This window comes from Hermetia illucens, chromosome 4 (genome assembly GCF_905115235.1).
Source record: "Hermetia illucens chromosome 4, iHerIll2.2.curated.20191125, whole genome shotgun sequence".
Taxonomy (NCBI): Eukaryota; Metazoa; Arthropoda; class Insecta; order Diptera; family Stratiomyidae; genus Hermetia; species Hermetia illucens.
The window spans coordinates 120112007-120118006 of NC_051852.1; positions in this window are offsets into that span (position 1 = coordinate 120112007).

Consider the following 6000-nt stretch of genomic DNA (forward strand, 5'->3'; position numbering starts at 1 on the left):
ATCACCAAGATTCTGCCCTGGAACGGATGTACTTGCTTCGTCGGAAAGGAAATTCGCGTGCCCGAAACTATTATAATAATAATGTCAAGTTGCTCTGCAAAAGCTTTTATTGACCTCTACAAATGTGTGGCTAAACCAACCTAGCAAGGACAAAAGCCCCCATGGACAGAGCTCTCCGTGAAACACAATGGTACCCAAAATCCTGCTTCGCGTTCATGCCAAGAAGATATACATTTCCCAACGGAAAACCGAACCGTTGATACCATTAAATATTGAATTCTGGACATGGGAAATGCATTTAATTCGGTCAAATGAAGTCTGATATGGAAACCCCTGGCGAAGATTAGAACTACCAATTATAACTCTGCGCCCTGCCGAAAGTTACTTATCAAAAAGTAGGCTCTGCTATGATACTAATAACTGAGCCAAAGAGTACAAGTACACTGCTATGAAGCATTATGTACAATAATGCAATTAACCATCCGTTTGTGGAATAACCGCAGCCGATAAAGCACTGCTTGCACGCAGTGTAGCAATCAGAGAGGTATCACGTTGATGAATACCGTCTATAAGATATTGTCCGCCATCTTTCTAAACCAGATAGCCCCATGCGCTCAGAATATTATCGGCCCATACCAAAGTGGCTTCACTCCAGGCAAACCAACAATAGATCACAAACTGTCCGAATATGGTTATCAGTTGCACGATAGCATAGCGAGGGTGCCAAAGTGAGTCACCCGCCTGAGAATATCGATCACCATTGGACCGCCATCAAAAATGCCCTTTTTTCTGGTGCTACCCAGATCGTCAGCCACGTCCCGTAAGAGACTGCGAAATCGTGGAAGCGGATCGACGAACGGAAGGGGTTGGAGGCTCTACTGATCACTGCGTATGATGGCGGACATGACACGTTCGAACTCCGATTCCGAGCGAAATCCCGTGAGGGAAATCTACACCATGATAAGAGAGAATTTCGTATTGCACTGGTCAGGGAGCAACGCACTCAAACGGAGTTAAGGTGCTGGACTTGATGGTCTCCCCACAGAGTAATTTATCGCTGCACCTGCAGTTACTGCATAGCTGCTGTTTCCACTTGTACGGATATCATGGCAATCCGAGACCTTCCCCAGAGAGTGGAAGAAGGGGACGATCGTCAAGATCCCAAAGTAGAGGACCCGTTTTGAATGCGACAGTTATCTGCGTGCTCACTGCCGTCGCAAAGATAACAGCTAGAATAATCTCAGAACGCATCACAACACATCTTGAAAGCTTAATGGACAGAGAACAGGCTGGTTTCCGCTCCGGGTCCTTCTGCATTGACCACATCAATACCCTATGGATCATTTTGGAACAGTAAAAGGAGTTTTGATCTTCGCTATACTTACTCTTCATCAATTTCAACAAAGCTTTCAATAGCATAAACAGGGAGTGTATTTGTAGTGCTTTACGTAGGAGGAGCATTCCGAAAAAACTAGCAGCTATTATCAGAGCGACATACGATGGTGAAAAATGTTACTTGACGCATCGAGGAAAAATGTCTAAAGCTGGTACACTTACACGCGAGACATCCTCTTACATACTCACATATCTTGATGGTGGGGGTAATCTTATATATAAAAATCAATTGCAGTTCGTTAGTCTCGCTAAAACTCGAGAAAGGCTAAACGGATTTATCTTATCTTGGTTTTGAGATGTCCGTGGATGTCTAGGGAAGGTTTAAAAGGTGAGAAAAATTCGAATAATTGCCGGTAAAACCCTAAAAACAGCACTTTTCTTCTTCCCATATAAACGTTTTTTTCTAAATAAAATTTAGAGTCAATTTGAACTTTATTGATATTCAATAAAGTTCAATCACTCACTGTGTTCATCAGACCTCATACTACTGCTATGAAACGGGCAAATTTTTTAACGCAACTAGAAATATTTGACAACCAAGTGACAATCTTTTATTTCTAAAAAGACAAAAGACATTAAATTTTTGTTTTTAGTACTTTTGTTTCTCACCGTTTAAACCTTCTCTGAATTTCCATAAATATTTCAAGACCAAACTAGACTACCTAGACCTAGACTAGATATTAAGTTTTGTTACAAATTAAATTTCTGAACGCAACGATAATATTTGACATTAGATTTGACAACCAACTAATATGTCAATTCATCCTGTTGCACTTTAGAACACGGAAAGAAGTATTACGATATCTATGAGTGCGCGAGAACTTTCTTTACTTTGGCGATCCTTTGTGATAGTGACATTCCAGGTAATGTACTCTTTTTTTGTTTGATATTTTGTGATTGTGACACTTTACTGCTAAGTGAGCGAACAATCTTCTCACTTTGATTATTTACAATTTACGATGCCGAGGAGTAGACGACCTGACTTAGGTCGTCGCAGTCAATAAAATGTGCAAAGAGCTAACTCACGTGCTAACCGCACTGGTGACCAGAGAGAGAGACAAATCAAAAAAATAGTCGTATTGCTATGTCAGAATTGCGTTATTTAGTGAGTGATAATGAAGTAGATAGGCTTAGAATGCAATGAGTTCGTGCACATCACACACAACAACAGCAATCACGACATAATGAAATTGATCGAATCCGCAGACGGAATGCTTCACAATATGCTTTTTTATTAAATACGGATTCGTTTTGTTTGTTTTAAAATTATTTTATACAAAAGTTTAGGTCTTTTATTTATCGATTGAGGCAGTACGAAGTCTGTCGGGTCAGCTAGTTTGCAATAGATTGCTTCCAGTTGTCGAGAGCCATTAGCCATTAGCCATTAGCCAAAAATATAATTCGTAGTAATAGTAGTACCAAGAAATATTGAGTCGCAGTAACAATCGACGTGGGAAATGCATTCAATTCGAAAATGAAATCTGATAAGTCCCTATGAAGTCCCTGAAGTACTTCCAACTATAACCATCCTGCTGCCGGCAGCTGTTTAGCAGGAAGAAAGTTCTGGTATAGCGCTAATGATGAAGCCAATGAGTTGATGCAGTTGATCTTAAGGTTAGAAAAGAAGTCATGGTAGTGTGCTGCGCAGCGGATACAATACTAGTTGTGGTTGTAAATCAGAATATCGACAAGCAAGAGGAACCGCTAACTAAAGACAAGGCCACCAACTACACCAAACGACTCAAGATATGGGACAATCAATGCCTCATGACTGGTATTTTCTGTACCATACATAAAAGAAGGGATATCACTCAGTGCAGCAGTTATAGAGGTATCACGTTGCTGTGTACCATCCACAATGTATCTCCGCTATCTTGCCAGGCCCTACAACCCCATATGCTCAGAAAAGCATCGGCTAATACTAAAGAGGCTTCACTCCAGGTAGATCATCAACAAGTTAGATTTCCTCTCTATGACAAACGATGACAAAACTGTTAGAATATGGCCATCAGTTGCACCATTTCTTTATCGACTTCAAGACGTGAGAAAACCCGGTATGCCGACTACATTGATAACATTGACTAGGCTGACCTTGACCACTGTCAGAGGCCAGATAAAACCAGAAGGTTCTTAGAAAGAAAACCTGCAAAATCTTAGCCGAGAGAGACAAATCTCTCCGAAAAATTGGGGACAGTCGATTCCGTAGCCTATACAACGACAGATGGATAAAATCTGAGTCTATACAATGCGGTTGGTGGGACACCTAATCCGAATGGGTAGTCTTTAAGGGTAAATTCTGTAGTAGAAAAAGAAGGAGTCACAGACCCTGCCTCAGATGGAAAGATGAGGAAGGCCAGAATGACAGACACATTTTATGGATATCGAATTGGTGGGCCCTCCTTCACAAAACCGGGATATCTGGAGTTCCTTACTAAGGCAGGCCTAGACGGGATACCGGTTATTGCGCCGTTATTGACGATGTGTTTGCAAAGGATGTTGCGAAAGATCAAATACTTTGCAACTCAGTTTTAAGCAGCACATGCAATATGCTTCTCCCAATTCATCCAAGGCATGTTGCTCCACAAATTTAACATCTGAAATACCTCCACTATTCAGATTGTTCAAACTATCTAGCGGATGCGTGGCGCATATGAACAAAGACTTTCGCTTCCAAGCAATAAAACCTCACAAAGGAACGATGTCTCGTTGTTTGCTCTCCCCCATAGCGCATGGTTTATTGCCTCAGTGAAGTAAATTCACTCAGTGATGTTTGCAAAATCTCATTGTTTTGCCAAAAAAAAATTACACGTTTCTCTTTATCAGTTGAGAAATGAAGAAAATTTATTGTCCGTTTATATATAACAAAATTATTAACTAAGTAAATTTGCGCAAGTATTCATAACGTTATGTGTGTAATGCTTTCCATAACTAAGCTAAATGTAAAAATAAAGAAATTGCTAGAAGATACACTTTTTGCTAAATATAGCATTAATTTGGACACTATTTTATTTTAATAGATTTATTTACTTAATAGTCTCCCCGCCTAGTTTCATTGAAAAACAAGATTATTTCTGCAATTCATTATAACAAATCTTCAAAAAAATTTTTTTTAAAATATGTGAGAAGAAACTCGCGCTCCCTGTATAGAGATGGAGCTGCCAAACAGCTAGCGATACCCTGTCCCAATATTGGGCTGACGTAACAGCGTTGCAAGAGATGGGTTGGACAGAGACCGGTTTCCTAGAGAAGAGCCACTACACCATATATTATAGCCGCCATCCAGTAAACCATGCGCTCGGAGTAAGTTTCTTAGTTAGCAAAAAAATGATGCCTGCTGTTATCGGCTTTGAAAACATAAGCGAACGACTATGTACTCTTCGTTTCCGAGGCAAATTTAGAAATATCAACGTTCACGTCCCTACAGAGGAGACTGCAGAGTTGGAGAAGGATACCTTCTGCGAGTAAGTAGACCGAACCCTCGAAGCCTGCCCCAAATATGATATCAAAATCATACTCGAGTATTTTAACAACCAAGCAGGGCCGGAGCCCGTATTCAAGCGATACGTTGGCTCCAACAGCTTACATAAAAATACAAATGACAACTGCAAATTATTCAATTGAAAGTGTCACACGAAATGGCTGTTAGAAGTGCTTGGTTTGCGCGAAAAGCGGTCCACAAACAAACGTGGTCCTCTCCAAACGGAACCACTTTCAACCAAATTGACCACGTGTTGATCGAACGCCGCCACCTCTTAGCCTTAATGAATGTTAGAATATAGGGGAGCCAATATAGATTCGGATCACTATCAGGTGAGAGTTAACACTGAAGCCATCCACAACACGGCCCTCCGCAACACCTATAAGAGGGAAATGGATGCCGCAATAACCGCAGTCAACAGAGATCCTGAAGATGAAGCATCAACAGTCTGAAGAACGTTATCATAAATACGGCCACAAACATACTTCGCCCTAGCCGCAAAAAGAGTCGGAACGGCTGGTTTGTAAGCTAGCAACGGAACGTTACATTCTCAAAGAACGCGGGCACGCGCGGAGACTTATCACGAACTCCGGCGAGCGAAGAAGCGACTTCACAGACGGAAAAAGGAAGCCTGGGTGAATCAATAGGTCCGTGAACTCGAAAAGTACAGGGAGCAACCGCGCCAGGCGTGGAAGTTTTACCAACAAATCAGCAGGATGAAGCCTTACACACCTCGATACTCATCCTCATCCTCCTCATCCTGGCGAGACAAAGAGGGAAATCTGATTTTCCGACAGAATGGGTATATTGGAGCGATAGGTTGAGTACTTTGATGAACTACTGAACAACCAGAACATCGGCGAGTTGGAAGTCCCGCCAGCTGAAGACGACGTGCAAATACTGCCACCACCAAGTGTAGAAGAAACAGTCCGTATAATTCATCGCCTTAAAAATCATAAGTCGCCAGAAGCCGACAGAATTACAGCCGAATTGGTTAAATATGGAGGCGACCAATTACAACCAAGTAGTTCATTACCTTGTGGTCAAGGTGTGGCACAACGAATCAATGCCTGACGAATGGCAAAGAGGCATTATCTGTCTCATATACAAAAAGGGAGATATCACAC